This window comes from Ambystoma mexicanum, chromosome 11, assembly GCF_040938575.1.
Source record: "Ambystoma mexicanum isolate Mex_15411 chromosome 11, UKY_AmexF1_1, whole genome shotgun sequence".
NCBI classification, from domain to species: domain Eukaryota; kingdom Metazoa; phylum Chordata; class Amphibia; order Caudata; family Ambystomatidae; genus Ambystoma; species Ambystoma mexicanum.
The window spans coordinates 959,337,761-959,365,573 of NC_090934.1; the positions used below are offsets into that span (position 1 = coordinate 959,337,761).

General features: G+C 46.6%; 1 protein-coding gene across 1 annotated transcript in view; it reads right to left on the reverse strand.

Annotated features, from left to right (window-relative positions):
• The window catches only part of LOC138505085 (sperm-specific sodium:proton exchanger-like), a 3,031,181-nt gene that overhangs the window by 447,012 nt on the left and 2,556,356 nt on the right, over window positions 1–27,813 (reverse strand). The gene's annotated exons all lie outside the window — the stretch shown is intronic.

The following is a 27,813-nucleotide window of genomic DNA, read 5'->3' on the forward strand; positions in this document are numbered from 1 at the left end:
AGTAAATTATGAAAGGGTAGTATCTTATGTAACGTGCTTTGCTTCCAAGGCATTATAATAAATAAAGTATTATTTAAGCACATGAAATTCAAAGAGAAACCTTAACAAATATCTATACCAACTAAACCTGAGAAGATGTTCTCAGTTGCTTAAATTGTCCACATACTGGTTTCACCATTTAACCAAAGTGTGTGATCCTGGCAGATCATTTAATCGCACTGTCTTCTCTCCAGCTCTGTGATTAATTTCAGAGCTTATGTTAATATATCATGCTTTTCTTTGTTTTTTTAAACTGACTATAGAGTTGCTCCATAACTAACAATAGTGCAATTTAGGTATTTTGCACCACAAAGTTATTTGCCACTTGGCTTACTTATGGCAACTTATTCTAAAGTCACTTTCCATGGGGCCTCCAAGTATCAAAGACTGATGATGCTCATTGTGTTGCCCTTTTCTGAGAAGTCATTTCTGTTGGTGCAAGCAATATGCAAACTAGGAGGTTTGTATGTATTTTGCCCCAGAGCGCCTGGACAGAGCTCTAATGGATGAGTTTCCTGTATCTGCAATGATTCTGCAGTTGTATTTATTTTTGTTGTGTTAAAATGCCATCTACCCCTAATGTTACCAACCAAAAAAGTAGATTGGGGCAGGGGTGGGCGGTTTGTGGGTGCAAATGAGGCCATATGGAATTGCGCGCACTGCATTTTGCGGGGAAAGTAGCAGGAAGTTTTTCGCTGCTCGCCCCAACCCCACTTCACTCTTGCAATGCTGGATACTTCCCTGTGAACAGGCAGTGTTATCAGTGCTGTGGCAGTGTGAGCCTCGCACTAATAACACAGCCAAAGCTTTCTGACTGTAGTATCGTGCTCCAAAGAACATTGAGAAAGCAAGCCTGCAAGCTGTTTTATCAGTGCAGGGTCCGTGTGAGCCCCGCATTGATAAAACAGCCCGATAAGACGTTCTAAAATGTTCTTTGAAGTGCGGGATGGCAGCAAATCACTGGAGTCCCCGCTTCAAAGAACATGAAGAATATATGCCTGCAACAGTTTTATCATTGCAGGGCTTTTACAGTCTCCTGCACTGATCACACAGCCTGCAGGCATACCTACAGCATCCACAATGGCTGGGCAGCCGAGCTGTGACTCGCGCAGTCCCTTCTGTGCTCTGCCCTCTGCACATGGGCTCCTCTCTGCATGACTTTCTGAGACGGCAGCCTCTCCCCCTCTGCCTTGCACGTGCGCACTGCACCACAAGCACAGGCCAGGCTAAACCTGTAACCCTCATTCTATAATCAAGTCACTGTTTGTGCAACATGATTATTGAAGTAAAAAGCAAATCAGGAGTATTGTATAGCAAACTGCGATGTGATACCGCCTATTTTATGTCTTGTGATGATAATGTTTGGATTCTGTGTGATCAGGATAATAATCACACAATGTAAGAAGACAACAAAGAAAGCAGTAGGAATGAAGATCATGATCGATGATGAATCTGGATTTGAACCCAAAGAATGAACTGATGAGGAAATCAGAGACTGTATAAAAGCAAGCACTCATGCACCTGAGGGAATTAAATTCCTGTAGCCAAAAAACCACACAAAGTATGTGGGAAGATGGATCTACTGCAACCCGAGTGGACAATGCGGCCTTATGACCTGGAGTGTTAATCATGTAAAATCAACAGGATCTTTGAAAGGTGTGATGAAAATATGGACTCCGAAGAAACAGTTCTTCAAGAAAGGATGTCTAGATGTAAAGACTAAAGAGAGAGCGGTCAATGAATCAACCAGAGGGGGGAATGTAGAGAAAGAGCCAAAAGCCTGTACCAGAATCCCGCCCCTAACTTGCCTATATGTTGGGAACCGGAAATAGTGACAAAAGCGACACCTGTAAGGATGCCTATAATATGAGCAGCCGTTCAAGCAAAGTACCCATTAAGAAAACTATTCTTTATGTATCCACGGAAAGCTGATAGTCTTTTGGGAAAGATCCCCGAAGAGCAAGTGAAGATGGATAGAACAGGAGACTGGTGACATCACATGAAGCAAAATTATACGCCTAGGAGAAGATGACAAGAGAGAAGGTGAATAGACCATATAGAACCTGATGACGAAGTAAAGAATCGAGTGATCCTTTAAGTGCGGAAGGAAGATTGCACGTGTAAAAGAGCACAAAGAAAATGAAAACCGTTTTTATAAATCTACAGATGCAGTAATGCAAGTAGACAAAGTAATCATAAGGCTGGCTATACGTAGAGAATAGACTGCAGGTGGTGCCGTCAATGAAGGAAGATTTGAGAAGGCCTGTCTGGCCCATTGTCAAGAGTTGGGGCCGCCAAGAGCCTGGTTATCTACTCGAGAAGATACAATGGACGTGAGAAGCAAGTTGTGCTCCTGTCTGAGGTGTAATAGAAAAACACTGGAAGTGCCAGGTTTTCTTCATTAAATGGTATTAAATGCAACGAAAGAGCTCAAAACGTGGTCTCCAGTCACATGGTCAGATGAAAATAGACTTTGGGGCGAGCTACACCGAGACCAGAAGATAAGGATATGCTCACACTCCCTTTTATTCCCAGAGACGAGAGGCTATTGCAAGGGCGAGTTCAACGACTAATTGACTGGCAGACAGCAGGAGTGATGATGGATTATGGGCTAATTGGGTGGGGAGGCAGGACCAGGCCAAACCCACCAGCACCTGGGGCACCAGCTTACGTGCTGCTAGAGTATGTAATATTCCAGAAGGGTACAAGCTTGACAACCAATTATAAAGGGCCACGTATCAAAGAACCTGATAGTTTAGAGACCCAATAGAACGTTGTGTATTTGTATGACACAGAAGATGACCTGCCCTTGCAGTGGGCCCAGTTGTCCACCTGACCTTAGAGATTCAATCACAGCCGCCACCCTTATAGAAAGTATACTTAGATGCTTCCCGTTAACCAACCACAATCCCACATAGGTTTTCTTATTTTGCCACATAGTATGACGTGTGAGATGACAAGTTTTTAGTATAAAAGGTTGTTTTTTTATGAAATGTTATTGAGCATGCTACTGTTTGACATCCGTATATGTCAGTTGTACTCCGTGTTTTAGATAATTGTTATTAAAACAGCTACATTTTTGCCAACTTCTTGAGTCAGTTTTATTATTAATGTTTGAGTAACTTCTGCATCCCCATCCACCCTGTAGAGTCTTATCTCGTCTTAAAGGGCCCCTGGGTTCAGAACTCATGGGCAAAATCGAATAAGGATAGATGCATCCAGGGGAGCCTTGTTATCCCATAATTTCTTGGTGGGCATCAGGAATGCTAAAGAGGGCAATGTTCCCAGAAATATTGATTATGCCCCATTCCTGGCAGACTTTGTTGTGTCTGGGGGTCCAGGTTATAGGGGAAAAAAATGTTTGGCCCACAAACATACCTTTAACATCGACCTGGTTGAGGCCAGCAGAATACTTAGGGCAGATTTGAACAACACGGATGAGGGGGAGAGTAAGGGTGGTGGTTTTGCCCCTTGATTATGAGAAAATGATGGAATCACCAGCATTATGCTAAAGGCTAACCCTGATGAATGGTCAAAATTTCTATTAGTTCTATTTGTGCAGATTGGCATCCTAAAACGCGTTCCACTTTCATGGAAAATATCTATAATAATCCCAAATTTTAAGAAGGGAGTCAGAGAGGACCCAAAATACTACCGCCCCATTGCGTTACTTGATGTGGTGGGGAAACTGTTTGTTTCCCTTCTACTGGAGAGGCTTTCAGACTGGACAACGAGATTGGGTGTATTCGACACATTTCAATCAGGCTTTGTAAAAGAGGTTGGTACGAGCCTGAATGTTATGATATTGAACATCTTGAAATCACGCTCCATTATGAATAAGGAGAAGATTTAACTTGCGTTTATCGATCTCGCAAAATGTTTTTTACTCAGTGGACAGAGAGCTCCTGTGGACCAAACTGGAGGGATGGGGATGCCCATTAGGCCTGGTGCAGGCCATCAGTGCTCTCTACACAAACAAGTCCATTAGAGTCAGATTGGATGGGGCTGGTCGTCTGTCAAGGTCAATAGAGACAGGGAGAGGGCTGAAACAGGGTTGCCCACTGGCGCCGGCCCTCTTCTATTTATTTATCTTTTTTTTCTAAACTCTTTTTATTTGCATTTTCATATTAAACATAGTAACACCAACAAACTTCAACTTGGACACTGGATTATCCCTACCCGCCACCCCCATGTTTCCTCACCTCTTCCTTCCCCCAACATCTCGATTGCATCCCTGTTGATCCAAGCTGGCCCCAGTCCCGAAGTTGCTGTTCCTCTCTTTATCCCATTTCTCCCATATTTCGAAATATTTCTCCTGCATCCTTCATTTTTGATATTACAACATCTTCTCCATACGGTTAGGGAGAATTCTCTGTAAAGGCTAATTTCCCAAACCTAGTGAGTCCCCCAGCAGCTTTGCTGGATTTTTGGGGTTTATTTTTTTCTCCTGCTAAGAGTGAGACTCTTTTCCTCCCACTCTTAGACATGATTTGAGGTGTTCCTTTGACTTTGTATGTGTTTTATGGGCTATGGGGTCCTTTACCCCATAGGGATTCATGTGTTTTTGGTATATGGGTTACAAAGCACCCTCCGTGCCGTAACCCAGGTGTGTCATAGCGACCCCCAAACATAGACTCCATACCCTGGGACTGACTACTGTCTCCCAGGGCATGTAAAGTCACCATTGGCTTTACTAGTCTCAAATTGTGAACAGAACCAGTACAAACCATCCTATTGTGGACGTACTGGTCGGGGCAATTCGATTGCCCCAGGGTCTGTTGCTCGTGGGGGCACTGTCCAGTCCCCCGATCCAGTTTCGGCAGGTGGCAGTGGATACTACTTTTTATATTCGACCGCGAATATATTCCTATGGGATTTTCCCATTGTTCGAGGCTACCACTTTTTAATATAGCCTCGAACATACCGCCGGTTTATTAAATTAATATAAATTCACCGGTTGGTATTTTTTGCTGAAACTTGGTTCCAAAATGGCGTTTGTGTTCGCTTCTGTGACTCCAACCCAAGTCGAGCCCTTTGTTCCACTTCTTGGCGGGCTTCTCCACAGAAGCCTCCAAAAGTGGTGCCACTCTGTCTGGATACCACAGGGGGTGTGGGAGGGGGTTTAGGCACCCTGGACTGAGTTGCCTCAGCAACTCAAGTCGCACTCTTGTGTGATTGGCCCAACTGGTGAGCCGCCCGGCTCACTACTTAGCATGTTTGAGTGACAGTTAGGCTGAATGAATGGGGGTTTTCTGCATAAAAGCAGGGCTTTGGGGACTGGGACTTCAGACGTCGCCACAGGACCTAAAGAATCCGAGGAGGGAGAAGCCGAGCCGACCTGCAACAACGACACCACCGGTGGAGCCCTGCTGAACCGTCTCACCACTTTTCCCGACGACAGAGGAGATCTCCAGTCCGGAGGGTCTTCTTCCTTTGACTGGTGGGGATAACCAGTTTGCCCGTCTTTTCGCCTTCCTGGACCATCTCGTGGCCGCCTTGCCCGTGCCAAGCACCCCGGCAACCGGAATACCACGGTTTACCACTACCGCGAAGAAAAGGGTGGTACCTTGTAACCGGGAAACTCCGCGGCTGGTTTCTTCCCTGGCAGCGCAACGACCTTCAGCTTTCGTCCACGTTGAGACCTCCTCTTCTTCTGGACGAAACACTAACTTGCACCCGCTGCCAGAAACAACTGCCCCTGCTGGAGCGTTCTTCCCATTTTCAGGTACTGTGTCTCTCCTGGCTTCTCTTGCGACAGATCGTTCGTGGTGACAGTAAATCCTTGACTTTCTAACCTGGGTTGGCCTGGGGCCCGTTATCTAACATTTCCTGACTTGATCTCAATCTTTTATGAACTATCTACAAAGGGTCTTTGGGCATAACCCCACTGTGTGATCCTGGACACATTGTGCTTGCTCTCTCTAAGAGTGGGCCTGGCATTTGAACTTCCTTGCTCTCCAGTAGACTTTACCTAACCTGCCTCACTGTGGTTCTTTGAAAAGTATTGAAATTGTGTGCTTTCATAACTTTGCCTTTTCTCTCCCTTTTTAATAACTTATTAGAGTGCCATCTTATGTTCAGCGCTCACCTCTGTCTGAAAATAAGTGGTGTTTCTCACTAAGACTTGTCTAATAAGTAATTAGGGTTGTATATATATAATAGTGACTGTGTGTTGAATTTACTTACCTCTTTGTGTGCTAGTGTAATTTGCAAGTGTGTCTTTAAATAAATAATTATATACTTTTACACCGAAGCTCTGGTCAGTGTTTGCTTGTGCTACTGTATCCCTGTACCTATTGTGTATACTCTATACACTGCCTAACTCATCTTGAGAGAAGTCTGACTGCTCAGCCACAGCTACCAGGTAAATCTGGGTGGTGCAGACTGCTACCAATTGGGTTTACTGCCAAACACTTGTAGTCCTAAATCTTTTGCAACTATGGAAAGTTATAGTCAAGAGTCCCTTGCTACAAAAACTGCAGATTGTTTAAGAGTCCTCTGTAAGCATAAGAATCTCCTGACTAAAGGCAAGAAAATTGAGCTAATAGAAAGGTTGTTAGCAAACCAAAGTCTGGATGGTGGTTCAGAGGAACCTACCACTCCAGCAACTTAGATAACAGCAATGATATTGATATGAATGTTAGTATTGATAACTTGGAGTCAGAAGCAGAAGAGGAGGGGGAAGATGTTAGAGTTGTCTCCCGTGGGCCTCTACCTGCCCTGCCAGCCGTACCTACTGGACCTTTACCAGGTCCCACACTTAATCCCCAATATATGGAACTAGAAAAAATGAAGCTTGAACTAGAATTCAAAAGAATTAGTGCTCAAACAGAACAACGGCACCAAGAACTAAGGCTCAGACAAATGGAGCTCAACCATGAGCTAGAAATGAAAGAAAATGTCTGTGGAAAGTGCTTCTCTCTCCGAATCCTCTAGGAGTTCCAGTCCCAAAAGACCCCGGATGCCTAAGGAGTTGGTGGGTATGTATGAGCCTAAATTGGATTTGTTGGATTGGTTGAGTTTGTTAGAATAAAATCATGGGCTCCAGAACATTACAGGAAATGAGTTACTTTCCTGGTTGTTCTCTAGGCTCCCCCCTGTTACAACTGATGTGGTAATGGAGTTGGGGGAGGAGGATAAGAAGGATTATGAATGTGTGAAACTAGCTTTGATAGCTAGATTTGGGAAGACCCCCTTCCCAGTACCTTAAGAGGTTTAGGACCCTCTAAAAGAATGATGGTACCCCTTGGGCTACCTGGGTGAGTGAGTGTTTGAAAAACCTAGAGGGATGGATTAAGGGTTACAAGGTGAACACTTATGAGGGAATGACAAATCTTGTAATGATGGAGTCAATTTATGATGCCTGCTCTCCTGAGCTCAGACAACACTTGGCTGATTCAAAGGAATTAGATCCTAGAAGACTAGCTAAGGCTGCTGACTTGTGGGTTGCCAACAGGGCTACTCACAAGGATTCAGGGGTCACTCAGAAAAAGGATGAGGGAAAGCAGCCACCAAAAGGGAACCAAGTGATTTCTAATACCTTCCAAACCAAAGAGGGCCCCAAACAACAAAATAACCAGGGTAAGCCCCAGGGTAAACCACAGCAGGCTAGTGTAACTTCTGGTCACAAACCAGAAGGAGGTCAGGCCAAGCCACCCTTCCAGAGAGCATTTGGAACATGCTATCTCTGTGGGGCAACTGACCACATCAAAGGAGATCCCAGATGTAAGGGTAAACCTACAGGGATCAGCACAGTCTCCTTAGCCTTCACTCCTGAGGAGGAAGTCCAAATGGCTAGTGCTCACTTTGAAGTCTTTGCTGAAGAACCTTTGGGTCTTCAAGCAAGTGTAACCATAGAGTCCATGGGTCTGGTTAGTGATCAGAATAGGAGTGTGTACAACTCCATACCAGAAAACTCTAAAGTTTATTACATGGACAGTGTTCTTGTCAATGGCCAGGATACTCCTGCCAGGCGAGACTCTGGGGCCAGCAGAACAGTAGTGGATGAAAGCTTTTTCAGTCCTGAGGATGTTGCTAAGGCACCCAAAGGTCCCACTAAGATGTCTGGAGGCCCTGTCCAAATGGTTCCAATTCTACCAGCCCTCATTCAGTGTAATGACATGACAGTGCTGATTCCTGTCAATGTTCAGACTGAGGTACCTGGGAGAGTCCTGTTGGGGAATGATCTAAGAACGCTAGGAGTAGTATCCAGTACCCCCAGGCCTCCCAGTATGGAGACCCAGAACCAAACCAAATTGGCTAGAGAGGCCACCTTAAGGAACCCCTCTAAGCCTGTGGGAACCTCTACTGAGAACCCCACTACAAGCCCTTGTGTTGGTAAGTTGACCTCTGACCCAGGCAAATTTCAGGCTAAAATGTTAGGGAAATGGGAGCCCCAACCAATCTCCATCATTGTTCCCCCAGTTACAGAGTCTGTGACCCCCCCTGCTTCTGAGGAAGAGGTGGATAGACCTACTGGAACCGTAACTAGGCCTAAGAGAACTGGTAATTCTCAGTGCTGGTGGAAAACCAGAAAAGAAAAGTCTAAGGCCAAAAACCTTCAGACTGTTGGACCTTCAAAGAAGACTCCAACCCAATTCCTAGACTTAAGGGGGAAACTCCTAAAGTAGGTAAAGGCAGATCTAAGAGGAAGGAGAAGCATGTACCTTGCTTATCTCCATCCCCTCCAACCAAGAGGCCTAAAACCCAACCTTCTTCCAACAGAGAGGTGGTGAGGACCTCTGGAGGCCCCTCTAGATCTAAGGGAATCCTTTATAAGGACCCCTTGAAAAAGCCTAACACAGGTTCAGAAGTTGTACCAACTTCTGAGGGACTGGTCAACCAGATCCCCTATAACTTTAAAAAGACTGATGTTCCTCAAAGGGTTTGTAGGTCATATAGCTTACAAAGGAAAACCTTTCACTCTACCACTAAACATAAGTTAGGGTGTCACCACCAAAATGCTGATGGTCTCTCTAGGATGTATGTCATCGACTAGAGGTATGAGATTCCTCCAGGAGTGGATTCAATCCTCCTGTCCCTTATTCCGGGGGGCCTGGGGGGGGCGAGTGTTAGGGAGAATTCTCTGTAAAGGCTAATTTCCCAAACCTAGTGAGTCCCCCAGCAGCTTTGCTGGATTTTTGGGGTTTATTTTTTTCTCCTGCTAAGAGTGAGACTCTTTTCCTCCCACTCTTAGACATGATTTGAGGTGTTCCTTTGACTTTGTATGTGTTTTATGGGCTATGGGGTCCTTTACCCCATAGGGATTCATGTGTTTTTGGTATATGGGTTACAAAGCACCCTCCGTGCCGTAACCCAGGTGTGTCATAGCGACCCCCAAACATAGACTCCATACCCTGGGACTGACTACTGTCTCCCAGGGCATGTAAAGTCACCATTGGCTTTACTAGTCTCAAATTGTGAACAGAACCAGTACAAACCATCCTATTGTGGACGTACTGGTCGGGGCAATTCGATTGCCCCAGGGTCTGTTGCTCGTGGGGGCACTGTCCAGTCCCCCGATCCAGTTTCGGCAGGTGGCAGTGGATACTACTTTTTATATTTGACCGCGAATATATTCCTATGGGATTTTCCCATTGTTCGAGGCTACCACTTTTTAATATAGCCTCGAACATACCGCCGGTTTATTAAATTAATATAAATTCACTGGTTGGTATTTTTTGCTGAAACTTGGTTCCAAAATGGCGTTTGTGTTCGCTTCTGTGACTCCAACCCAAGTCGAGCCCTTTGTTCCACTTTTTGGCGGGCTTCTCCACAGAAGCCTCCAAAAGTGGTGCCACTCTGTCTGGATACCACAGGGGGTGTGGGAGGGGGTTTAGGCACCCTGGACTGAGTTGCCTCGGCAACTCAAGTCGCACTCTTGTGTGATTGGCCCAAGTGGTGAGCCGCCCGGCTCACCACTTAGCATGTTTGAGTGACACCTAGGCTGAATGAATGGGGGTTTTCTGCATAAAAGCAGGGCTTTGGGGACTGGAACTTCAGACGTCGCCACAGGACCTAAAGAATCCGAGGAGGGAGAAGCCGAGCCGACCTGCAACGACGACACCACCGGTGGAGCCCTGCTGAACCGTCTCACCACTTTTCCCGACGACAGAGGAGATCTCCAGTCCGGAGAGTCTTCTTCCTTTGACTGATGGGGATAACCAGTTTGCCCGTCTTTTCGCCTTCCTGGACCATCTCGTGGCCGCCTTGCCCGTGCCAAGCACCCCGGCAACCGGAATACCACGGTTTACCACTACCGCAAAGAAAAGGGTGGTACCTTGTAACCGGGAAACTCCGCGGCTGGTTTCTTCCCTGGCAGCACAACAACCTTCAGCTTTCCTCCACGTCGAGACCTCCTCTTCCTCTGGACGAAACACTGACTTGCACCCGCTGCCAGGAACAACTGTCCCCGCTGGAGCGTTCTTCCCATTTTCAGGTACTGTGTCCCGCCTGGCTTCCCTTGCGACAGATCGTTCGTAGTGACAGTAAATCCTTGACTTTCTAACCTGGGTTGGCCTGGGGCCCGTTAACTAACTTTTACTGACTTGATCTCAATCTTTTATGAACTATCTACAAAGACTCTTTGGGCATAAACCCACTGTGTGATCCTGGACACATTGCGCTTGCTCTCTCTAAGAGTGGGCCTGGCATTTGAACTTCCTTGCTCTCCAGTAGACTTTACCTAACCTGCCTCACTGTGGTTCTTTGAAAAGTATTGAAATTGTGCGCTTTCATAACTTTGCCTTTTCCCTCCCTTTTTAATAACTTATTAGAGTGCCATCTTATGTTAAGCGCTCACCTCGGTCTGAAAATAAGTGGTGTTTCTCACTAAGACTTGTCTAATAAGTAATTAGGGTTGTATATATATAATAGTGACTGTGTGTTGAATTTACTTACCTCTTTGTGTGCTAGTGTAATTTACAAGTGTGTCTTTAAATAAACAATGATATACTTTTACACCAAAGCTCTGGTCAGTGTTTGCTTGTGCTACTGTATCCCTGTACCTATTGTGTATACTCTATATACTGCCTAACTCATCTTGAGAGAAGTCTGACTGCTCAGCCACAGCTACCAGGTAAATCTGGGTGGTGCACACTGCTACCAATTGGGTTTACTGCCAAACACCTCTAGTCCTAAATCTTTTGCAGTGTCCCTAAGGGAACTGCACAGGTTTCTGCCTAACACATACAGTGGCAGTGTTCCATCACAACTTCCCAGTTTGTTACCGTTGACATGTCTCCAGACCCCCACTTAACCGCCAGGCCTCTCTTTACTACCATTGCCGCAATTGATATTAGTCTGCTCTCCCACCTGAACCCTTTATAGTCTCCACTGACATGTACGAGTAGCATTTTGGGGTCCTTGGGGACTTCTCTGACAAACACCCTGGACAGGTTAGAAAGTACTGTATACCACAAGTCTGAGATCAGTCTGCATTCCCACAGCAAGTAATAAAAGGTTCCCACAGCTTCTCACATTTGGGGCACATGTCGGTCTCCACTCTACCCCTTCTGTGGAGCCAGTCTCTCGAATAATACACCCTATGGAAAATCTTATATTGGATGAGCCTCATCGGAGAGGACACGTTGACCTCTCTGGCCCATACATGGTTTGCAACTGATCAGTTCCTCCAGAGCATCTATTTCTAGCCTCGTGTGTGGAGGTCTCCCTACCTCAAATAGGCTGCCCAAGAATACTTTGATGTCTGACAGTCCCACCCCTCTGTCCCATACCAACCTAGTCAGTGTGCGTAGTACTATACGCAGGTTCTTGTTCCCTCATATCACCCCTCCGATCAGGGCATTAATCACGTAAAACTGTATTTGGGATCTTCACTGGGGTATCCTGTAGCACATACAATAATCTGGGGAGTGCCAGCATCTTCAACAAGTTGACCCTACCCAGTAGGGTTATCGGTAGTGTGACCCAATGTTTTGCATCGTCCCATAACCTGTTGACTACCGGGTCTAGATCACTCTCCAGGAATTTCCCCATGTCTTGTTGCACCTGAATTCCTAAGTACTTGAAAATCTCCACCTCCACACGGAGGGGGCAAGCCTGTAGTATACTCTCCACCCTCTGCCCCTGTGACCGGCATTATCACAGATTTTCCCATTTGACCTTGAGTCCGCAATACCACTGGAACTCCTGTAGTACCTCAATGGTTCTTGAGCATGATATCGCTGGGTCCCCCAGATATAACAACAGGTCATCTGCATATAGGGAGATGTTGTACTCCCCTCCCCCCCACCCAGGCCACCAGAACCCCTGGATTAATTGATCTGCCAGCGGCTCTATTGCCATGAGAAAGAGTAGGGGTGACAAGGGGCTCACCTGTCAGGTCCCCCTCTGCAGCTGGAACTGGCAGGACCTGTGGCCGTTGACCCTCACCCTGGCTATTGGTCATGTATAGAGCAGTCAGACCCAGCTCATATATTGGGGCCCCAGTCCCATCTTTGCCATCACCGTGTTAGGCAGAATTATATGCAGTACCCTTTGGGAACACCACACACAATGAAGACTACAAGTGACAGTACAAATTCACCTCTGGCACAAGCCTGTACTACACAGTAAAGTGGTAGCGATGGCTGAGCAGACAGACTTATCTCAAGAGTAAGTGAGCAGTATCAAATAGTTACACAAAGGAAAGAGTAAAAGAATATACATTTATTTACACATCAGTTGTATAACATTTCACTAAAGTAAAGCAGTCTAAAAACTCACACTCTTAATACACCACACCACTCCCAATAAGTTCCAGACAAGTTAAGCTCACAAAATGAAGTAGGAGCAAAATGGCACTCCAGCAATTTAAAAGGGAGGGAAAGACAAAGTTAAGTAGAAATTGAAAAACACCAACAGGTAAGTACTCAGCAAGAGGAACTACAGGGATATAATCAGGTAGAAAAGGCTTAGGGCCAAAGTCAATAGGCAAAAGTCTTTTGCTCAAGATCACACACTTCAAGGTAGTTTGCGGTAAAGTTTGTGCCACGAGTTCCGGACGAAGTTGGTCAGCAGAAAAGTTAGTGTTAAAAGAAGAGAAGGACAAGCCCTCGGATTGGAGAAAGATTTCACACACTTTCACCGCGGCTGAACGAAACGAACAACCGGATTTGCACAGTACCTTAAAACGGAGAGGGAGCTGTGGCTGAGGCGGACGTTCCTGGTAGTTCCTGCAGGCTCACGGTTCCTGAAGCGGATGTCGGACTGACAAGAAGTAGGAAGACTCGAGGGTCCTGCACTATCCAGGGAAGAAACCAGCAGCAGAGCAAAGCAACAAATAAAAGGTGCGCTCCTTAAAACCCAAGCAGGGTCCGACCTTCCTGGCTATCCGGCCCACTGTAGCTCTGTACAGTGAATTCAACCAGGGGAGGGGTCCTGGCTTGAAGTTTGGGGTGAACTGGTTCACCAGCACAAGGGAAGAAGATTCCTGGAGGATCCTCTCTGTCGTTGGAGTTTCAAGATTCGGACCTGCAGCAGGGCTTCACCTGGCGGTTCAGTCATTGTAGGGGTCCTCTTCTGTCAGCTCCTCATCGGTTCTTTCGTTCCAGTGGCGACTCTGCCTTTCCAGTCCCAGAGATCTGCTTTTTATGCAGTTTTCCCCCATTCACACAGCCTGGCTGTCAATCACACAGCAGGGTGGCTGTCCTGGCAAGGACAGTCACCCAGCCAATCAAACAGAAGTGTGATTTGGGTTACCAAGGGAACCCATGGCAGGGGTCTTAAGACCCCTCCCTCACATCCTGCCTACCCAGACTTTCAGGCACCTTAAGGAGGGCTTCTATGTAGAAGCCTGCGAAAAGACGGCGAACAAAGGAACCAAACCTGGTTTGGCGCACAGAGTAAAACACGAGAAAGACTTTTACAAAAAGAAATGGTGAGTAAACCCAGCCGGGTCCGAAATAAGATAGATTTGGTCAAGCCGATTTATGTTTGAGGCTAATATAATAGCCTAAAACAATACCATGGGTATTTAAGATAACCGCGGTATGAAAAATAGGGTAGTTACCACTGCCACCAGCCAAGTCTTGATGAAAAGGGAGCGAAACAATGCTCCAAGAGAAACAGACAAAAAGGGATAAATATTAACCATTTCCAATACTCTATGTAAGATGGGGTGTATTGGGTCTGTGGTTAAAGAGACTAAATAAAGTTAATGGCAACTTTATCTTTTCTGGGGGACATTAGTCAGCCCCAGAAAATGGAGTCAGAGGTGGGAAGTCTAAAAGACAACCCTGTGTCACTGCACTGAAGGTGCTGTGTAATACACAGTAAAAATGATGCTCATGGAGTAGGTAAGGCTCCATAGCCCAAGGTCACACAAATTGTAAAAACACACACAGCAAAACACATGTAAGAGTAGGAAAAAGGCTCACACCCTTACCAGGTGAAAAAAATAAATTCTAGAAATCGAGCAAAGCTGCTGAGGGACTCAATAGTTGAGGGAAATTAGCCATTCTGGAGAATTCTCCCTAACACACCGCCAAGAGGAAGGCCCACCCAAACGAGTCGAAGGCCTTTTCTGAGTCCAATGCCATCACCACGTATGGTCCATCCAGAGACTCAGAGAGCACCAAAGCATTGCAGATCCTCCGTAGGTTCATCTGGGTGGCCCTTCCCGGAACAAAACCGCACTGGTCTTGGTGTATAACCCGTTTATTAATGGGAGCAGCCGGTTAGCCAGGTCATTTGCAATAATCTTGGCCTCTGCATTTAAGAGCGACATTGGTCAGTATTCGGGGCATTCGCACAGGGTCTTCCCTTTTTTTGTGGATGACTATCGGCCATCATCAGGTCTTCGGGAAGCTCATTTCTATCCTGACTTTCCTGCAGCATCTCTAACATAGGAACCCCTACTTTCTCCCAGATGCATCTCCATGCTTTGGCCGGAGGCTCATTGGGCCCGGCGAATTCCCGGTTTGAAAACCCTGCATTGCCCCCATAAGTTCTTCTTTAGTTATATCTGCCTCCAGCCCAGTCGTTCCTGATCCCCCACGCTCAGCAGCTATAGACCATCCAGGTATCAGTCAATGTGCGCAGGGGAGGGCCCAGGGACCTCTGAGTATAAAGTCTGGTAAATAATCAGCGAATGCTTGGGCTATGTCCTCTCCTTCCGTGTACTTCCCCCGTCTCCATCTGTTATGGCCCTAACCCCCTTTGCCCCTCCTCTCTCTCTCTAGCCACGCCAGCATGCGTCCACCCTTGTCCCCCAGGTCATACACCCATGCTCTCTTGGCCAGTTAAGACTGTCGGTCTTCGTCCAACGCCAACTCCTTTTAAGCCCCTTCTGCCCTAGCCAGTGCCCGTTTGGTTACAGCCGACGGTGCATCAGTATGACGTTTCTCTGCTTCCTCCACTTCTCCCTCTTTTTCCGGCAGCTTGGTTCATCTCCCAACGCTCATGTGCCCCTATCTCGGATTGTGCTACCCCCCACTTATCACTGTCTTGTAAGCATCCCACATTGTGCGGCTGTTGTCTACCGTTCCTGTGTTCAGGTTGAAGTATTCCTCCAATCCTTCCAAGATCGCTTCCCTAGTCTTGGCATTCCCCAAGTGCTATGTGTTCAGCCTCCATTCCCCTCTTCCAACTTTCGCTCTCCCTTCCTCTTGGTTGTATAGTGGGGGAGTGGTCTGACAACCCTCTGGGCAAATAACGTGCCTCCACCACCCTACGAATGGACGTGCAAAGTAGCAATATATAGTCTAGTCTGGACTGGGAATCGTGGGCCCCCCAATAGAAGGAGAACTGTGGCTGGTGGGGTGGAGATCCGGCCATGTATCTTGTAGCCCCACTGCCCCCAGAAATTATGCCAATTTGGTGCGCTCATCCCCCCCTCTGGGGCACCGTCCCCGGGACCACCTATTTAGACCCCTTTCCACTACGTCAATGAAGTCACTGTCATGCCTTGCTCACCTGTAATGCTCTGTTCCCCTTCTTTTGGGATCAGGAATCCGTATGCTGTTAGATCGGCGGCTAAACCAAACGGAAAGGGCAAATGGTACTATGGAACAGTATTTGAGATGTCTTTGCTTACAATATCAGTCGACCTGGCTATCTATGTATCCTTCAGCAGAATTTGCCGACAACAATTCTATCCATCCTTCCATAGGAACCACTCCGTTTTATGCCCTGTATGGCCCACACCCTAGAGCCATTCCATTGGATCCAGAGCTTTACCCGGACAATCCAGCCTCAAACACTGCTATGAGAAATATGACAGTGTTACAAAAGCAAATCAGGAGGCAACTGATTCGCGCTCAGCAGACTACCAAACGATATGCAGATGCCAAGAGAGTAGCTGCACCTGACTATCGGGTAGGCATGAAGGTTGGCTATCTGCCAAGAATCTGAAAATACCTGGAAAGAAAAAGCTTCTACCACGTTACATTGGGCCTTTCGTTATTACAAGGATGATCAACCCCGCAGCTGTGTGTTTGGATTTACCTGCTTACTGGAGAGTTCATCCAGTGTTTCATGTTTCTTTGATCAAGCCATGTAATTCGGCTATGCGTTTGTCTATCAGACCACTGGCTGTGAAGGTCAGAGGTTCTGATGAATATGAAGTAAAGGCCATATTGGATAAGAAGTTGCGTGGTGGAAAGCCTTTTTATTTGATTGATTGGAAGGGGTATGGTCCCGAAGACAGAACTTGGGAGCCCCTTGGTAACATTCATGCACCAGTCTTGCTTCGTAAATTTCATGCCAGGAAAGGTGTGGGGGCGCCTTTGGGGGATGGTACTGTCATGCCTCGCTCACCTGTAATGCTCCGTTCCCCCTCTTTTGGGATCAAGAATCTGTATGCTGTTAGATCGGCGGCTAAACCATTCTACACAAAGTGGAGGTTCTTTAATAGACTCCCTGCAAAACGTTTTTGATTCCAGAATTAGGTCACGTGATACTTTTGGTTTAGATTATCATGTGTTTTCTTTGAACGTATTTAGGTGCTTTCTTCTAATCGATCGGTGCTTTTGATCGTGGATTGTATTCGCCCGATTCACAGTGAGCCTGCGTTCTGTTTCAGTTCCTTGAAAAGCTTTGTGACTCATCGTCATATCTTGTTGGACTTTGTTCTACTTCCAGTTTCCATACGGCATGCATTGCGTGTCTGCCGCTGCATCCAGACTGCTCTCTGCGGCATTTCCAGTAATGGCGGTTCTCCACGTGTAAGCCGTGTTACGCTGCTTGCAAGCCCGCCGCATCCAGGTTTCTCTCTGCGGCATTTCCGGCGATAGCGGCTCTCCACGTGTATTCCATGTCACGCCGCTTTCCAGTTATTCCTCGCCGGCTGAACAAAGACATTAACAGAGGTATTCTTCCTCATTCTACAGTGCGGCATTGTTTCTGAACTTATATTCTTTTCATATTACTTTTCAAGGGTGTATTTAAAGAAGAACACTTCCCTATAGTTCCAGAATCAATTATTTGGGTGACAATTAACCTGTACTGAATATTATTTGCCTTGAACATTCTGAAGAAGACAAAACGTTTGGTGTTGAATTTAGTGCACAGAACTAGAGGACACTTTCCAGTGTGCACCAACCCGGCACTAGTGCGACCCTCGTGCCGTTCGGGTTTAGTATCCTACTAACTTCCCTTTAACTTGTCGTTGTGTTCTATTTGGTGACTTCCGCCTTGGATTTCTTTTGGACCTTGGAACATCATATAACTACATTATTCAGGTTAGTGGGTAATTAACTAGTGAGATGCCTATGTCAGATTCATTGGGTTGAATTCTTACCTGATTATTTCTATCATACAGATTGGAGCTTGTGTTCTTACTTCACCCTTTCAATTGATTCCTCGCTCTGGCTGTATTTCATATCGGACAGTGGGTGGAATCAATGGAAAGGTTTTCACCCTGAGGATTCGACATTGACGTTAGAAGACCTCATCAGGATACTGAATCCTTTTATGTTACACCTGTATCCTTTGTTGGTAATTTCATAGATTCTGAGGGCGGCATGTCAGTCGCCACCCACAATTGTGAGTTCAGCCCCATGTGTTACTAGCAGCATCTGTATCTCTTCCAGAAGGTCGACCTGCAATGGTGGAGGTGCGTAAATGCTGATTATTAGGGCTGTCTCCCCCCACATGTCCCCTAATATTCCCACATATCGGCCCCCTCCATCACTCTGCCAACCTGTACAGGTATGGTTTTGTGCACACGAAATGCCTCCCCCCGGACCCTCTATGGCATCTTGCATGCTCCACCACATTGTACTGCCCCTTTCCGAGGCATCGACACACTGACCACATTAGGTGGGTTTCTTGTAACAGGGCTACGTCCACCTTTTGATCCCTGATGTACCGCATTACCAAGCCCCTCTTGATCTTGTCAAGCATGCCGTTGACGTTCCACATCAGGCATCTAAGCACCCTGCGTTCCCCCATCCTTCAGCATATTGTGCACTCCCCAAATATCATTGACATGGATAATGCTTGGTTGCACTGGTTATCAATCATCGCCCAATGTGCTCTAAACCTATAACTTCCCTCCCCAACAGTCGCCCCAACCCCTCTCCAACTTCCCCACCCCACCCTATACTTCTCCCAAAACAGAAGCATCTGTCAACCCCTGAACTAGTTAACTGAGCCTCTCCTCAACCGCGGGAGATGGGCTCTGGTATGGGGGGTTACGCATATCGATCACCCCAACCCTACTCCCATGAACCGGCCGTAGTCAGTTGTGATATTTTGCTGCTCCGACCCACATAGAAGAAAAGGAAACATTATGGTACTTGCAATCTCTGACGACTAGTCCTCAATCCTGGTTACTGGGTGTAGGAGATCGGCAGTTGTCTCTGGACCCTGTGTGTCCCAGGGCACCTGCCCTTAGTGGTCCTGTGCAGGCTCTACTTGCTGTCTCCCGTTGTGGTTGGTCTCCTTTTTGGCTAGGAATAGCCTGCACCCAGTCCCAAGCTTCAGAGGGGTTGGTGAAGAATCGCACCCCCTACAGACTGCAGACGCGCATGGTGGCTGGGAACATCATTGCATACTTGACCCCTTTCTCTCTGATTGCCTCGCCTTTTGGACTGCTTTGGTAAAGTCTGGGTACACCATGACCCATTGTGTTGCAATGGCCCTTTCTTCCGAGCCACCTGAAGAATAGCGTCTCTGTACCGATAATTTAGCGATCACTTCCCTGGGGCGGGGGGCGGGGGGTGGTCCTGGTGTCAGCTCACTTCCTGGGACTCTGGCCATGCTCAATTGAATAAAATGTGAAGTCCCTGGGGCCCCATCCAGTCCTGAATCCATTTCTCCAGGAATAACTCCATGGAAGGCCCTCTGCTCTCTCTGGCAAACCGCTCACGAGTATGTAATTCTGCCGGGATCGCCCCTCCGCATCTTCAAACCTGCTTTCCAAGAGGGTCGTTCTCTTGAGCAAGGTTTGGGTGTCCCTTTGCAGTGGCATGATTGCGACCTCGACCGCCAGAAAATGGTCCTCTGCCTCCTGTACTTTTGTGGACATTTTCCGCAGGTCCTGGTGCAAGAGCCAGACATCTACGCCCACTGCCTCTATCCTTTGTTCTAGCTGCTCCCTTGACTCCTGGATCGACTTCAGGATGTCCTGTGTCTCACTCAATTCCTATTTTTTCATCCTGTCGCCTTCCCCGGTGCTTCTGGTTTGGCTGTCCTGCCACGCTCCCCGTGGTGTATGCGTCCATTCTTGTTTGGCTGCCCAACCATTTTACTTTTTCTTTATCTTTGGTGATTGCTGCAGTGCATTTCCTTCCCTTCCTCTGCGGCTTCAATGCTGTAGGCTTGCCCACCGCTTTCCCCGGGTCTTGCCTCGCCCTCCAGACCAATGTGGCCGTTAAGGGCGCGTAATGGTCCCTTCTGGCTTATAAGGCGGACAGTGAGTCTGTGGGGTGGTGGGTCTTCCATCCCTCTGAGCTGCTACCGCACCAGGGCTCTTTGTTCTGTTCCTCTTTCCTTGCAACAGCCTCTTGTCTCCTGCAGCCCATGGTGTGCTTATGAGAGTCCTCCTTTAAAACTGTGTGTTTGGTAATTATACTGTTATCCGTGCAGCAGTGTCTTGAACCAGTCTCCAACAGCGTGTGATCTCATGGCAGATCAGGGTTGTGATTTCTGGGGGCCCCTGCTTCGTTTGGCCACTTCCCCACAGTTTTAGGAGTTGTCTTTGGGGTCCTGGCGTAACTGCACACAGACCCTGCCTGGGTCGTGTCCCTCACTCCTGTGCACTTTAACCCGTAGGCAGGTCTGCATCTGTGCTGTGGTCTGCATTCTCCGGCGCCCGCTCCCGCATTTTGCTTTGAGTGGCAGTGGGTTGCCCCCCCACCGGCCTTTACTGGCCCTGCCGTCCAACCGACCCTGCAAACATGCCCCCACCCGGGGAGCCAGCGCAGCGGGAGGCAGAGATCCTCTTTTCTCCTCCGGCGCCGGCAACCTTTAAGAGCAGCCGCGCTGTCCCCGCACCACAAGCTCTGGTGCAGGACGCAGCTCACTGGGCCTCATTCCGAGATTGGAGGTAGCCATGGCGCTATTTGCACCATGGCTGCCTCCAATACCGGGTCCGGCACCGGTCTTGTTCAATGGGGACTTACCGGTGCATTCCGACCATGGAGGGACCGGTAAGTCCCCACTGACCAAATCATTCCCCTTGAGCCCCCGTAGGGCTCAATGGGAATGGGGAGGTGGCTAATAACGGTACCGCAATTTGCGGTACCGTTATTAGCGCCCTGGTCCCTTAGCGGGACCCGTAAAGGGCGTGTGGTCAGACCACACGTTCTTTGAGACTCCCGCTAAGGGACCTTGGAATTGGGCGGTAAGGGATTACTGGCACCAGTCTCCTTACCGGTATCTGGTATCCCTTACCGCCCAACTTATAATGACCCCCACTGTCTCTGTTGTCTGCCGCCACAGGTTAGTCTCCATCTCTCTGCTCCTCCTCTAACATGGGTTGGTCATCATTTTCGGGTCTGCCTTCCTACAGACCTTCGGGCAGCAACTTCGCATTTTTCCTGGCTTGCCTGCATCACCAAACTTCCCCCGGGTGTGCCACGCGCCCTCACCCAGCTGCAGTCTCAAATGTGGGGGTTTTGAGCACTTTCAAAAGGTATTTCAACGGCTCTTGGCCAGGTTTCGGGCACAGCGACGCAGAGTGCCGTTACTCCATGCACTGCACCACAGCGCCCACCCCCCAATTTATGTATCTTTGACTTGGTTCACACACTGAGTGATTTAGAGCACTCCCCACCAAGACTCAACAGCAGAGCGGTACATTTATGTATCTTTGAGTTGGTTGACACACTGAGTGATTTAGAGCACTCCCCCCACCCCCAAGACTCAACGGCAGAGCGGTAGGGCAACTTTTGCATGCTGACTATCTGGTCCTATTGAAGCAGACCCCTATAGGTTTACAGCATAAACTAAGGGCTCTGGAAACATATGTTGGGAACAATAAACTAAGGATTAATGTGGCAAAATCTTGTATTCTCGGAGCCCAATCATCTGTGGGGAAAAAGGCTAAACCTAGAGTTTGGTTTCTTAATCACAAACCATTAATTAAAGTGGAGGCTTTAATTTATTTGGGAATATTGCTCTATAACAATGAGAATGATGTTCCAAGGTTGGCTGAGTTGAGATCAAAAGGAAAGAATTTAACATTGCTGGCTGTACTTTTGTTGTGAATATTTGGACGGTTCTCCCTGATACCTGAGGTGAATTTCTATAGGTTGATGGATGTCCCTATTTTGACATACGTGGCTGAACATTTTTTTGCTACCCTGTTTGCTGTGTGGCCCGTATTGGAGGGTCTCTTCTGGAAGAGGATTTTGAAACTCCCAAGGGGATACCAATACAGGTGGTGAGATACGAGTGAGGTCCCATCTCTCTTTATGCAATGATAATCTGGATATTCCTGTCTTTGTATTGCAAATGTATAGTGGAAGTTTCCAAGGGTGGCTTCGAATTGTTGAACAATGCCTTCAATAATTGTAGCGACCCAATGCTTGAAGAATGGAAAAAAACATGTCGAGCAATAATATCGAATTTAGGCACATCGGAGAAGATGTTACTTGCAAACCCCACGTATGCAAAAACTAAATTATGGAGTAAGGGCTGGGCTAAAACCATTGAGGAAAAAAGCAAGTTGCACCAAGGTCCTTTACTAGAGACTCGTTCGTGTAATATGCTGCTGAAATACTTGTCTAATTTCCAAACAACCTTTATAGGCAACAATCTTTACGGTTTTGCCTCATCTCTTCCCTACAAAGGAAATTTTGATTGCTAGGAGGCAATGGAATGCCGTTTATGTATCTTGCAGGTTCTGCAATAGAAGCAATATTAAAGAGACATCTTATGTTAGCTTGCACAGGATTAACTGATAAAAGAAAACTGCAATTACGATGTTTTTTGAGGAATCAAGAACTGCCACACTAGATGACTGGTGGGTGGTTTTTAGATGTGGTGAGAGCATCCCTACAGATAAGGGGTGTACCGACCACTTTTACTGCCTAAAAAAAGGCAAATACTCCCCAGAAATTAAAATAGGTAGTAAAAATACTCCCAACAAAACATAGGAAACAAACACGTAGGACCTTGTGGCCCTTCTTTCACCCACACTGCTCCATGGATATGTTTGGACTAGTAGTCCACATGGAACCACAGGAAGAAATTACTGACTAAAAGATACATGTTTACTTCTACCGATTAATGTGTATGAATAACCAGGTGCAATTCAGGAATAATTATTACAAAAGATTCCTGTTTTACAGTTAAAGCATATTTTTTTTTTCTGTTAACTCTTTTTATTGAAATTTGCAACAGAACAAACAGCGTGAAAACAACCCCTCCGCCCTCCCGCCCTCTCCCCCCACCCCCCTCGGCGACTAGCATAAGAACTCATAGCTGTCCTTTCATCAAGGCTGCATCTCCATGTTCATTGTAACTCCAAGAGTCTCAAATGCTGCGGGCACCACATCACCCTAAAGTCATCTCTTAACACAGATAGGACTTCCCCCCAGTCCGCCGCGAAAGACTGCACCTTATCATTCATGGCATAAGTCGCCCATTCCAAAGCCACCATTTCCCAAACCTTCCGCAGCCAGTCTTGACACTTAGGAACCTCAGGGCTTTTCCATTTTTGCGCTATTAATTGCATAGCTGCCAGAGTCAAAATTGCTTTTGCTTTTTCCCTTCCCCTAGCTTCCACAGCCCCCGAAATATCGCTAACTCCCAGGAGGATCTGCATTGGAGTTCTGTCATCTCCCCGGCCAAACGCCTGCTCCTGTGCCTCACGTATGTCCCCCCAAAAAGGCTTGATCTTTGGGCAATCCCACCAAATATGCTCCGCAATACCCACAAATCCACACCCTCTCCAGCATGTCCCTGACATTGTAGGGTAAAATCTGTGGAGCCGGGTTGGGGTGTAATGCCACCTCAATAGTATCTTGTACCATGTCTCTTGTAATTGAGACGCCCTAGCTAGTTTGGGTATCCTCCTCCACAGCCTTTCCCACCCCCCTACCCATCTTCCGTCCCAAGACCCGTTCCCATTCCCGCATGTAAGCCCATTGTGGTCTTGCCTTTGCGGCGACTAGAATTTTATATATATTAGAGATGAGACCTTTCGATACATCATTGATAAGTAAAAATGTCTCAAATTGTGTTGGGTCCCGTGTGGCCGCTGCTCTGACCTTCGGCTGTAGTACCCAGTGGCGTATCTGTGCGTACCAGAGCCTTCCGACCTCCTGTATAGAGAATTCTCTCTTGCATTCATTAAAGGATAGCACCTCCCCCTCCCGGAACATGTCACACAATTTCTTGCATCCTCCTTCCCGCCACTCTATGAATGCTCCCTTCTCCAGCCCCGGGGTAAAGTCCCCATTATTAAAAATGGGGTTAAAGGGTGATGGGAATGTGGTAATCCCCTCAGGGCCTGCCAGCCTGTCCCAAGTGTCAGCCATAAGTTTGGTGATGGTGCTCTGATACAGATGACTGGGTCTGTGCACCTTCGGGAGCCACAACACTTCCGCTAAGCTATAATGCGCCACTGCCTTATCCATTCGCACCCATGACTTGTCCTGCGTGTCTTCCCCATCTTTCAACCACTCCCTGATGACGCAGAGTTGAGTTGCCTCATAATATCGCCGGAAGTCCGGCAGCGCTAGACCTCCCTCACCCTTCGGCGCCTTCAGAAGCTTGGACCCCACCCTGGGACTTTTCCCCTCCCAGATAAAATGACTAGTTAGTGTGCCCAGCTCTTTAAAAAAGCTCGCCGGGACCGGTTGGGGGATCGCCAGAAAGAAATACAGTAGCCGTGGGAAGTTGAAGCATATTTTTAATCGCTTATAAAATACTCCAATTGGTAATTGGATTTACATTTTTACTTCCTAAAAATCATTTTACTCCCAACTTTAAAAATAGGGAACACAATACTTCCACTTCAAAATCTTATCTGGAGTACTGGGTGAAAGTCTCTTTGGTTATAGCTTTGATTAAGTTCTTACAGGCTGTATTTAAAAGCGTGGAACTGGAAGGTTTTGAAAAGTTGGAGTCTGTCATCGAGGCCCTGAGCCACCTTTGGTTAATGAAATATATATGTAATGTTATTATTGTTGAATATTTGATGACATTTTTTTTAAAATCGAATTATAATTCTATATAATGTAATATTTATTTCATTGTATGGTATATTTTTGGTGAAAGGTCTATACTAGGCCAACATCGCCAAATAAAAGACAAAAAAATATGAAAAAAAGACCAGATATAAAAATAATATTAAAAGTGACTTCAAATTTAAAACAAGTGCATTATGGTGAATATTAGTCAAAGAGATTTTTTAGTTTTGCCTATAAAGTGGCACTTCAGTGCTGAGGAGGGAGATGGCATGTAAGGAGGTTATTATTTATGCACCCATTGACTGCCCATGGGCATACTGGTTCCTGTGGCCATTTCTGCCCAGTAACTTCCCCTCCCTGCCTAAAACACACCCCCATGGGATATCTATGAGATATCTTTATCAAGCAGGAGCATCTGACTTTGACCTGCTGGTATTGGTTCTAAGCTGTCTGGTGTGATATTAAGGGTCCAGTTGCAACTGTAAAATTAGCTACTGGTGTAATAAACCTATCTTAACCAAGTGTGCCTGCAGCCCCATGATTTTTATCTATTCCTTGCACGGATGTCCTGTTAAAAACAAGCACTGATAAAGCCAACAGTTTTTTCTGACTTTCTCATACTACTCACTCATGACATAGGACAGTATGAGAGCTGTAAAGCAATGTGATTTCATTTGACTATTTTATACACTAACGAAACGGAATCCCGTAGCAGATAAAGGAAACAGAACAACTTGCGTTCAAATAAATGATGCAAGAAAGAAATAACCCAGTAGAAGAATAGGACAATGATATCTTTGACAGGTAAAAGAAGAAGTCTCTACCTCGTTAAAGGAATGCTATACCTTATATAAATAAAGAAGAAGTAGCTCTGATCCACTTTTTTTCCTTTGGTTAAACAGAGGGCGCGAAACATCTGATTAAAACAAGTGGTCCTGTGAACATAATCACACTATCTGAAAGAAATTGCTTTGTCCTGAAGATGGCTATAACAACACAAAGGGCACTAGGGATGGTGCCTCAAACTGTAAAACAGCCGAAACATACGTCGACAATCCTATAGGCCCGAAATTTCAGCCTTCCCGCTAAAGATCATGGTTCAGTATCTCTGCAGATACAATGATTGTGACTGAATAACAACAGAACTGGATGTAACAAAATGGAAAGTGACTAGTGTCTGTTCGGTTATTGTTGGGATCTGTAACCTTTAAATAGGGAAATTGAGTCTGCGGACACACCAAATGATCACGTACTAACCCCACCTCTCTGAGGTAAACTACGCAAAATATTGTTCTTCTTTTTACTGTGAAATACTACATTTAACAGTCTGTGATACTATTTTTTTAATCTTTTGTGATTACATTTCGAATAAAATATGTTCTATATTTGAATGGTATGGAGTCAGTTTTGAAAAACCTGTCTACATAAATTGGGTAGTATTCAGGTCTTGGTTGCAGCAAAAACCTTAAGAAGGTGAATCAAGAGTGGGGTACTTGCCTTCAAAGTTCTTTTCTCGTATACGTACCTTCCCTGAGAAGGCAATCCCCGATCAACAAAACATAGGGGACACCCATCTATATATACTGAACTCAGGGAGCTACATCAACTCCCAGCTGGCCTTTGTTTGCCTTTCAATCTCTATCAATATGCGCGGAAAGCTTGGGCGTCAATTCCTAGTTTGATCTTGGGGGTTAATTTCAGTGTGTTTATTGCTGGAATCAGGGATATATAACGAATCTAGAGAGGTCATCACTACTTCACCGGGAGAAAATCTTCCCTCATGTGGCCAGGGAAAGGCAGAAGCTACCTGACTCTGACCCTGGGGGTGGCCATCTGTGGGGGGATCACATGAGGGAGTACAACCCCCGGGGAGGCGGAGTAGATTTGCTCGGTCAAAATGGATACTTCACTTCTCTATTTCCTTTACCTCTGGTAACACACACTTGCCCAGCCCATTCCTGTATACCATATTGTAGTGAATTTTTAGAACTTCCAGTCATGACTAATCACCTACCATATTTCCATTCCCTTTACTTACTAACACAGAGACAAGGAAGATGACTGGAGGATTGATGATCACTAGAAGCAGAAAACAAAAGCTGCGCTCTAGTTGTTGGAAAAGGTTAACAGGTGCTGGGACATTTAAACGCACGACACCTGGAGAGAAAGGGAGACTCACTTCTCCCGACGTCGGTTGGGACAGCGAAGGAGAACAGGGTGCAGTGTGGAGCGGAAAAGCTGCTGGAAGTGCCGTCCAGATAAGTCGAGCAGTGGAAGGTTTGCCACACTTGTGCTACGGATAACAGGAGCTTTCAAGTGAGGAAGGAGGCAAAGCGGGAACCGGAGAGCCTACAGGATGTTCTCCTAGCCGGCAAGAAAGCAGCAGTGAGAACGGTGAGATGTGAGGGACGCCGAAGATACTGGTGGCGACCGGTAAGCCACAGAGACAGAGGTTAGGATGCTGGGGTGTTTCATGGCAGATGCTGCGTACTGCTGATGAATATGGTAAGCCCAAACAACGGTGCTGGGATACCGGCACAAGCGGGCAAAGAGACTAAGACTACTGAAAAGGGGTCGCTGACCCAATACATGAAAAGAATAGTTAAAGAATTTTGGGACTGGACAAAAGAGAAGTACTAATGAGAAGTATGAGCCCGGGACCCACACCCAACTACTGAGCCAAATAAGAAAGTCCATGCAGGAGAGTAAACCAGGGATACAGCGAGTCTGGGCCCTGCACCCAAGTAATGAGATAAGAAAGCCCTGGCACGAGAGTGTTGGGGTGGTCAGGAAAGGTCCACACGAACAAGGGGGGGAGTTTATGTTGCACGCGCCTAATTGATGACTGAGGGTGCGGCGAACTGAGCGCAATGTTGAAATTTCATATGTATCTAATGTAGTTAATTGTGGATGCGAGTTACTTTTTGTTTAGAACTGATGCATATTAGCTTACACGCGCACAGAAAGATAAAATGTTAAAACCACCAGAGGTAACAAACACGATTCACATATGGGGTGCTTTGAAGTACATGGAAACTAAGAGACGGGGAAGGGTTTTAATGCACATGCAAGAAGGAGGACTGGTTATAGAGAACAGGTATTACACATGCATGCACATTGATACAAATACATGGGGAATTCATTCATCTAAATATAGTGGGCTTTTTACAAATGAATCAAAACACGGCAG